The following is a 10,927-nucleotide window of genomic DNA, read 5'->3' as shown; positions in this document are numbered from 1 at the left end:
TGTGCTGAAATACAAAAAGTCACAATGATGATTTATTGAGGAGTTACCTAGAACTGAAAGTCCTTGTTAGACTCAGAGTAGAATTAAGGATCGGTATCAGAGTAATTCCTACCTATATACTTGCTAGATGTGGAGTTGGATTTCCTTCTTCGTATGGTTGATTGCAGCTAACTTCATGAACCGTCATGAGACCATAGTTCCTCTCCTCCCAAGCATTATTCAAATTGTTGTTAAGGTGATCAAGTTCATTTTCAGTTTGTTTTTTTAACATACCAGTAGGTTCTATTTTTTACAACTATACATATTCGATAGGGCTGGTTTGGTAGTCGTTCTTACCGGGGGTTGGCTCGGTACGTGTTTACTCTCGGTGCGCTATGTATTTATATCATCACATATTAAATATTTTGATATTATACAATTTTGTTTTTTTGGTTATTTTTTTTAGTTAATAGATGAAGATAGTGAGCTAAGATTTTAATCCATGTCAATACTTTTATATGAGTAATAATTTATGTATATATTTATGCCAGGGATCGGCAACCTATGTCACGCGATCTCCGGTAGTTTGTGTGTATTTTCACGATTAATGTTGACAATGGCAGACTGATTGGTTCGAAATGTTGAAGTTTGCACTTCATGTCTCAAAGGATGCCTACCCCTTGTTTATACAAAAAAAAATAACTTACAAAATGATAAAATACATCCCAGTTGACAAGAACTCAGTGGTATGGAGGGATAATTGAAATAAACGTAGTTACATTTGTATCAAGCAAAATAATTTTTCGACCTCTAGCGATATTGTGACTACTAATCAGTCATGTTTATTACCAAGAAATGTAGACTAGATCATCTTTTCGCAACAAAAAAATTAAGAAAATTCATGAATGATAGTATTATTTAACCGTGTACATTTAATTCTACACTTGTTTTTTTAGAGAAGTTTAGTATATTTATGAATAATTTATTTGTACAGAAAATAAATTATTAAACAATAAAATTTCATAAAACTTGAAAAACTACATTAACTCTATTTAAAAAAAAAAAAACATTGTACTATTATACCATACCGAACCAAGGTACACTGAGGAGTGTACCTTGGTTTGTACCGAACTGCATATTTAGCTACCGTTCCAGTCCTAATATTCATAAAAGTGTGGAGTCAATCAAGAGTCTGTTACACATGCCTGGATTTTAATAGATTATGACTACATCCATAAGTCCAGCTACTTTTTCCGTAAGATAATTACTGATAAATGAATTGAGAAGTAGCTAAAGTATGAACGATAGATTTGTTTAAAGTACTGATTTTCGTAACGTGTATTTATAAGAAATATCAAAAACATTATATAATAATATGCAAAGTGTGTAAATTTAGACTATTTTTCACCTCGTATGTAACAATTTTGTTTTAAAAAAAACAATAACAAGAGACACAAAATCCCAAATGCCACTCCATCAATGTCAACCTTACATTGTAAAATACAAAACAACAAAGTGGAATGTCATTAAATAATTAGAAGGAATCCATCTTAGTTAATTCTTGAGGAAGGAAGACTACAAAATAATCAAAAGTTTGTGTACTCATCAATGACAAAGAGTAAAACTGAGGATCTGTTGAGGATTTACAAGAGTAAGCACCTGTTGGACTAAGAGTAGAATTGAGGATTGAAGACTCCTATGCATTCTTACCTATGCTCCTGTGTTGTGTACCTATAAAAATTTACTTGTGTACCTCCGTCTTAATCCCTGCGACTCTAGGCAAAGAGTGGGCACTCAGGACAAGGAAGATAAGATTTAGTACTTCTCAAGTCTGATTGGCTTAAAATTAGAATCTGCTACATGTTCCTTATGTCACGCAACCAGTAGAGAGGGGCCCCCTCTCTACAAGGGAAAGGGAAGGAGTTAAAACAGGCCGTCTACCCCTAGTGAAAAGAGAAGGACAATAATTATTGTATTAGTAGTACAATAATTATCCTGTCATAATTAATTCCCATTAATTTGTCATCATATATACAAAAAAAAATATATATATATATCGGAACCATTATATTTTAGAATAACATAACTCTTCTTTGCTCAAAGATATCTGCCAACAGCTGAAGAAAAAAATCTATATTTAATATAGATTCAGATTGTGTATTCAGTTTTAATATAGATCGGCATTTATAATATAGGTCTGTTAGAAACAGAGTCTCCGTTGTTTTAAGATGGAGTCTTATATTAATTATAACTACCGATCTATGGATTCTCAAAGAATTTGAAACACTGTACTGACCTCCAAATTGAATCAAATAAGTATCCTCCTGAATCTTATTGCAAGTGGGTAAAGTAACAAAAATTACCGTGATGTGGGGTGTCAAATCAAATGTACACTGTTTATGAAGATATCCTTGCATGCATCCAAAAAGTAGGGGTAAAATTGAATTGAATTGAATTTGATTTAAACACGTAAAAGCGTGTTAAAAATAAAGAAACCGAAAATTAACATGGAATTCCTAACAATTTGAAGAATGTTTTGAAAGAGAGAAAGAATAATGTGTATGACATTTCTTGGAATTAGCTAAAATAAGAAAGGAAAGAGAAGAGGATTTAAAAAAGGAAATAGGGAAAATTACTCGGATGTCGATCCTCAATTCTACTTTGACTCCAATAGGGATTTACAATTATATTCCTCAGGATTAAGCCAGGAGCATTTACAAGATTATATTTTTGAGCCTTTAAAATTAAATCTCAAATATTGAATTTTTTTGTTCAAAAAATCTAAAGACATTTACAAAAAAATAAATATTTTTTCGAAACGAATTTCAAAAATCATATAAACAAAAAACTAAATATTTGGGGAAAAAATTTCAAAATCCAAATTCAAATATGAAATTTTTTATAAAAAAATCAATAATCTATTCACAAACAATTACATTTTTTGAAAAAAATGAAATTAAATATTTAAATATTAAATTTTTTAGAAAAAATTAAACTTAATTTAATTTTAGATATTTCATTTTTTCGAGAAAAGTTAAATTAAATTATATTTTATATTTTTAGAAAAAAATTCCAAAAATTTAATTTCTTGGGAAAAAATTATATTAAATTTCAAAAATTAAATTTTTCATATAAAAACTTCAAAAATCCATAGCCATTCACAGAAAATTCAAATTTATGAAAAAATTGGAAAAAGCAAATTTTTTGTAAATTTTAAACATTAAATTTTTCGAAAAAAAAAAATCAAACTTTAACTTTTCTATGAAAAAGTAAATATTTCTTAATGGGGTGGGGGGCTACAGCCCCTCCAGCCTATGCCCTGAGGACGCCTCTGTACGTGTTTTTTTTATGACTACAGAAGAATGTTCAATCAGGTTTTGGAGATATAATTGAATCTATTAGGAAAGTAAGTTCACTACTCTGTAATTAAATAAAATTCACAACTACTAAGGAAAAGAAAATGCATACTTTATATTACCAATTCCAGGTCAGCTAAAAAAATGTGGGATTTGTGTTTATTTATTTCAGCTAATTGAATTAAGCGTCATTACAGGTAAACTAATTTCCTCCAAATACTCTTCAAATTGTCAGAATTACAACGTAGTTTTTCATTTTAAAAATAAAAATCACTCTTCAAATTGCAAATACAAAAATTATCGCGCTCATCTTAGGGCATATTTTCTACAACTCTATAGATTATGTATACCTTATGTTTGAAATCGATTTCTTTTGTGTTTGAATGGAACTTTATGTCAAAAATCCATAAAAGTTTTGTCAACTTTAAAAAAACAAAACATAAATATTATCAATAAAATATAACAAAAAGTCAATAAAGTTTTTTTATTGCATATTTAAATAATACCAGTATTTCAATGGGATTTGAGCCAAAAAAAAAGAAGTAGTTTCCCGTTATCGAATTTTTGTCCTTATTATTTAATCATTCATTTTTCCATTTCTAAAGCTTCATACTTCTCTTCTTAAGCAACGTGTCAAAATGTTTTTTGAACAATTAAGCTTATATTGGTTGTCTAATCAATATTTTAATAACGCAAAAACCTATTTCAACTCAATAGCAGATATGTTTAATGGTCCATTGTAATACAATCTGATTTTCAAACGTGCATTCCTAACTAACAAACATTCATTTTTAGCATAGATACCTTTATTTTGATCTACCCGGCCACGTCCTATTATTTAATCATCTCTATTATACAAATTTTAAAAGTTTAAGAGTAATTTTTTTTTTACAATTTTCCTATGAGTAATGTTGTAGAATACATAATTTGTTGTTAATTGCTAAGAAAAACATTGACCTAGTCACCGCCATGGGCAAACAATAAGAGAGGAAGATTGATCTAGGAGCGCTCCACCACGCGGAATTGTCCGAGAAGGGAATTACAATGTATCAATGCATCTTCTCGTACTGTGTACTCATGGTGGTGACTAGGACAATATTTATCTTACGTCTTCAAATTTGCATCATAGAGATTAGTAAATAATAATAGCTGGCCCGGTATAGATAAGACATTTCTGACTCATAAATTCAGAAATAAGCACGAAAAAACTTGTAAACTCCCTAATTTAAGTTTCAAGTGTTACTTGAAGTTGGAATAGAACTTGAACAATCGTATCATAAACAAATCAGTTGGCTGACAATTTATCATAAACAATTAGCTCCAGGCATTGCTTGGAGTTATATGGCATCAACGAACAGACAAAGTCGGCTTTAAAAAAATTTAGATTTGCTTTATTAATATAGAATATATTAATACAAAACCAATGCTAAGTCCTTAGTTTTACTCTCCATTTTTCAAAAGCACACTCAGACGTAGTTACTCAATACTTGTATGTTCACTCCTGAACAATATAAGAACAATTAGAACAGCTAGAGAAAATAAACAAAATCGTTTAAGTTGACAAACACAACAAAACTTGCACGCTAAAAAATGCTGAGGATTAATTTGCCAAAATATATATTTACGCCCATATTTTTTTTTATGTAACGTGCTGAGCTTTAGTACCACAAATACTCATTGGTAAATCTAATCTAAAGTCACATACAGGGTTTCTTTTCTTTGATATACGATGTTTGTTGAAAGAGTAATATGACTTTGTATATTTAGGAAACAAATATGTATGTATTAATCAATATTTATCTTGTCCCCCTCAGATACAATTCGCTTGTGCCAACACTTTGTCCAATCCTCGCAGCAGTTCTCATAGGTACTCTTCGGTATAACCTTGAGCTCTTCCAACAATGCAGACTTTATCTCCTCAATTGTTGCAGATCCCCAACCTTGCAAAGGTCACTTCAGTTTTATGAAAAAGAAAATGTCACAAGTGGGCAAATCCGGTAAATATGGGAGCTGAGGTATTATTTTGTCGTTGTTTTTGCCACAAAATCTCCCACAAGCAAATATCAGTGAGGAGGGGTGTTATCGTGATGCTATATCCATGAATTGTTTCCCCACAATTCCGGACGTTTCCTGCCTACTGCGTCTCGCAAGTGGGACATAACTTCAAGATAAGATTTTGTATTATCTTTTATTTAAACATATCCGAAATTCATCTTGATTGTATAAAAATCTTATTTTTCGTAATTTAGTCATGTATCTGTAAGTTTTGGGTACCCACTCTATAGGTAGATTCTTTATACTACAAACTCGGGTCCAAGTCCTAAAGAACCCCTTCCTCACACATCTGCTAAATATTCACAAACTTATAGTTTCTTTCTTCAAAGTATACCTGTACCTATTAATGTTACATGTTTCTAAAGAAAGTAAGAATTTATTTCAATTATATTTTTCTTACATGAGAACTCTGGTCTCAATTTGTCATAAATAGTACAAAGTTTCATTTTTGTTTCTTTAACTCAAAGAAAGTTTACTTACCTACAAGGTGGTAGGGGGGAAAGGGAGCTAGCTTTTATTCATCATCAAACAAAAATAGAGAGGAGAATGGAAAGTCATATATTTACATGGCACTTACGAGTACCATGTACTTACATTATATTAGTTGCTGTTGTTACCTTTTTGAAATTCAGGGATCAATCTAATTACATACACGAAAATCACCATGATAGGGCATCTTAATATTTAAAAAAAACAGCTAAAAATCAACATGGTAACCCTAATCATTTAAAGAATGTTTTGGAGGAGATCAACAAATATCAGCTGTGACAAAGGAGAAGGGGAGAAGGAAATAAACAAGGACATGGGTACAAAGTATTCAGATGTCTATCCCTAATTTGTCCCTGAGGCTAACAAGAACTTACAATTAAAACATATCTTAAAAGTTATTCACCGTATTTTATTAGCACACGCATATTTTCAATCAGATTGAGGGTCGTAGGAAAAGAAGTTTCCTACTCTACTAAGGAGGTAAATAATAATGACAACAGCTGAGGAAAAAAAAATTTATTCTTCTTCTTACAAATTCCCAAAAAAAACGGGTCAGCTAAAAAAATACACAAGATTTACATCACTGCTGATATCCCCGTGGTCATCTTGTACTGACCAATTATAGACATCATGTATTGAGTGCCAACAAGTACATACATTATAATTGACACTGAAGTCAAGACCAATTCCCTACTGTGGTACACGCTAACAGATGAGAGACTCAGTGATCTCTATGTCATAAGTAGTATTGTGTCGATCCTTATTTATTCGGTCCAGTCCAGACTTAGGAACGGTTTTATCGATCCTTGGGACACAGGAGAAGGGATGTGTCCTTCCGAACGGTATTTAGGACTAATATTGTGTGAGTCTATATTTAGAACTGAAGACTATATTTCCATCCAGAGTTCAGTCTCAGTTTGGTCCAGTTAATTCCAGAAAACTGATAAAGTTCGGTATTTGATGACGTTACTAAACTTTTTTTTATTATTTATGTTCCTTTAATTGGTTAAATGGAGTTGCACTGAGTAAGTATCAGTGAACATTACTGTATTAAATTTACTCTATCTAAAATAGGAATCTTTTGGTAAAATCCATATACATAAAGTATATTTCTTTCTCTAGGAATCGCCTGGGCGCAAACGCACATTGAACTCAAGAGAATACAGTAAGCTCTCCCGAGCGCGTTGTCCTTGAGTTACGGCGATTCCATATTTTTTTTTTTTTTTTTTTAATCAATTCTTGAACTGACAGTTCAAAGGAGCGGAAGTTTTAAAACCCGGTACCAAGGACTGATATGACCTGGTGCTAGTACTCGACTGGACCGAATAAATCAGGATAAACACTATTTCAGACCATCTGTTCTTAGTACTAGTGTTGTCGGTCTTTATTTATTCAGCCAAGTCTTAGGACCGGACCTATGGGTCCTTAGGAATCTTGATCATTAGGAATTGGTACTTAAGACGGTCGGTCCTTGAAATTTTTCCCCAATATCGATGGTTTATTAAGACAAATAGGATATATATTTTATGTATTGGATATATCTTGCAAAAACCTTCTTTTTTTTAAATTATAATACAATAAAATACGAACATACTTGATTGTTCCTTGGTTATATAATTTATTCAATTATATAACGGAATAATGAAAAGGAGGAATAATACACTGATTGACTTCCCAAGGGATTGATTTTACCTCCTTGAAGGACCAAAAAGGGAAACTGGACTGCATGGGACTGGAACAGACTGGCGGCACAACACTACTAAAGACCAGTCCTTAACTACTGATCTTTAGTTTTTTTCATGAAAATATAAGATATATAGACTGATTGAAAAGAATATTCAAATATTAATCTTGCAAAAAATATTCATTTTTTCCTAATTATGCAATATCAAACAAACATACTATACTTTTACCTAGTAACATAATTATTTATATTATATAACAGAGTAATTAATAAAAGGAAAAAATCCCTCGATAACGTTTTAATAAATATTAAAAAATAAATTCACCAAAAATCAAACCTTTTTAAAGGCAATTTTTTTAAATTGAAATGTAAGTTCTATACTATAATTTGAGCTAAGATATACAGCACTTGAAGAAAAAATAAAAAAGATATTTGCTTCAAAGTAAGGTCCTTCACTTACTCAATTTTTTAGTTGAATATATACATTTTATATTAATTGTAATCAAGATAAAATAATAAATAATTCATTTTTCAAATGTTAAAATGTTTGCATCAGCTTGCTATTTACTTTGATTTTCATCTACAATATTGGTTTTCCATGTGGAAATATGGCACTGAATCGTAGTTATACGCTTAAAACTTGATATTTTTAAAAGGCTTTATAGGCCAAACCTAAGGAGGTTGAAAGTTTTAATGGTCTTTTTAAATAAGAATAATAATTGTGGTGTTTATCCTACGGGCAATCCAAAACCTTCATTTTGTTGCATGGTGTAATCAATGATGCATAATACATTTCCTTCCGGTTCGGAAAAATAAAAAATAAAACGAAAATGCACACGTTAATCCTCACAATTTGTAGAATGTTAAAATGAAAAATAAGTGATTTTCATTCAGAGGCTCATAGCTTCAAGACAAATATATTCAAAAAGTCTTAAAGTATCTCATTTGATAGCTAAAAGTCTGAACTTTAATTTAAACAAGAAAAAAACTCCCCAAAAATGCTCGTTATCGTTGTCAATTTGAGATAAGACCACGACAATATTTCAAGGCTAAAACTCATTTTTGAATTGATCTCTTAAGGAAATTCCCTATATTTGCATGCCGTAACTAGATCGAACAGAATAAAAAGGAAGAAAGAGAGAGAGAAAAAAAAAAATAAGTAAGTGGGTAGAACTTTACAAAAAAAAATGAAATAAAATCCCTCTTGAGAGTAGGACCCCGAATTCGGAATCTGTTTTCATCAATGGAGAGACTTCCATATACAGGAAGGAATCCGCGTAAAGACAACGAAATCTCCGCTGAACTACCCGTTGCCAGAAGGATTGGATTTCGAGAGGATTTGCTACGAGAGCTCCCTTGAATGTCTGTCTTTTGGAATCCCTCACTCACTAGGGGGTCTCCATCAATTCATGAGGTGTCTTTCAAGCTTGAAATAATTCAATTGCCCATATTTGGAATCAAGGGATCAATATATGTATATTATGTTGAGCATATGCTGTTCTTGGTCCATTTTTGCTGTTGAACAATGCAATTAATCAATAAAACTCATTAGGAAAAAACATTATTTACTCAAGAATGAGTAATGTCCTCAGGCTAAATAAATATTGGTTTCTCTACGATTTAATCAATTTATTAATACAATCCAAAATAAAATGATAAAATACAAATATATTAATTAATACATAAAAAATAATTTGCTGAAGTAAACTTGTAGACATTTGTAGAAAGGAGAAAGTGGGGTTAGTTGGTTTTCTTTCTAGCAAAGATATTATCAAGTGGGATGGACCCCCCCTGTTAGATTGCTTATTCGCGTGAAATTTTTTTCTACCGAAAAATGTCATTTTTTATGATAGCAAAGATGACGTTGTTTTATTACTTCCCTCACGACTTATGTAATGATAAATTCATGGAGGGTGCATAAGAAGTTATAAAACTATATTCATGGCACTTCTGGAAAAAAAATTAATTTAGGATGAATAACTAAGGATTTTTGAAATGTTTTTTCCAAAAAAATTATATTTTTTCACAATAGCTGGCGATTTTTATTTTTTTTACAAATTTTTTTTATTTTTGGACTTATTTTCAAAAAAAATCCAAAAACAAAGCCCCCTCCGCAAAATATAATCATACGGGCGCCCCTATCACTGAAACTAAAAATGCATTGAGCTGATAAGGGGCTACTTGGGTTAAATTAATACTTTAGTAGGGGTACATCAATTTAAAATTCAAAACTGAGAATCCCTCCTCTAGATTAATATTCTAACTTGCCTCATTGTATGAGTATTTTAGTTCTAAACATGCCACCAATATTATCAATATTATCTTTTGGTACCGCGTATTAAGCGCATGTATTTTGATGCTTCACTTCCTTTTGTCTACTCAAATTTCGTTTTTGATACAAATTGTCGAATATTTTTTTTTATCAAATATACTTTTGTTGTTCATTTACGGCAAATGTGGTACCTTATTTTACCTATTTATACTTTTAAAGTAGGAAAACTGTCTAGTAAACCCTTAAAAATACGACTTATTTTTAAGTATTCCTTCTATGGTTGATTTGCTTTTATTTAAGCATATTATTATTTTAACATTTTACAAGTTTGATCTTTTACTTAATTATTAATATTTAATTCGTTTTTCTACAATAACCTTGAATAACGACACACATCTATTTATAGATTTTTTTTTGGAAATTCAAGTGTTAATTAATAATTTTTATATCTTGTTAAAGTTAAAAATTTAAAGTGCTCAGATTTTAATGGACCACTCTGTAAAAACGAAAGAAAATATAGCCAAAAGGCCTCCAAGAAAATTTAAAAATCCTGTAATCCTAAATATCATTAGCTGTGTCATGATATCATTACCAAAAGATACATATTGTTTTCAGCTTTGTAAAAAAACAAAAAAATTGATATATTTGTACTATGCTAAAAAGTGATAGTTATGCCAACTCATCCCGCTCTTTCCTACTTAGAAATGGCTATGAAGTTTCCCCTTTGGTTTATATATGTCCATATGCATAAAAGTATCTTCAAAATATGAACAAAATCTATGTTTTTTTGTCAGCTAACGATTGTCTACTTCTCTCTCTCCATATTAGTTTTTTAAAAGTTGATTGACTGTCCATGAATAATCATTTACTTTGCTGTAAACAATTTCCTACGACATAGACAGAGTTAACTCACTAACTAGTGCTGGATCGTCTAAAAAAAAGTCTAGTACTAATAAAATTTGTCAGTCCTCGGACCCGTCCTTATTGGTCTTTTGTAAAACTACAACTGCTAAATTTACGTAGTTCCTACTAACTACGTTAAATGTTGTTAAATGAAGTAACATAATAATTCATTCCTTCTTTCAGAGAGAC

The sequence above is a fragment of the Lepeophtheirus salmonis genome, chromosome Z (genome assembly GCF_016086655.4).
Source record: "Lepeophtheirus salmonis chromosome Z, UVic_Lsal_1.4, whole genome shotgun sequence".
NCBI lineage: Eukaryota > Metazoa > Arthropoda > Copepoda > Siphonostomatoida > Caligidae > Lepeophtheirus > Lepeophtheirus salmonis.
This window is presented reverse-complemented; position numbering follows the sequence as displayed.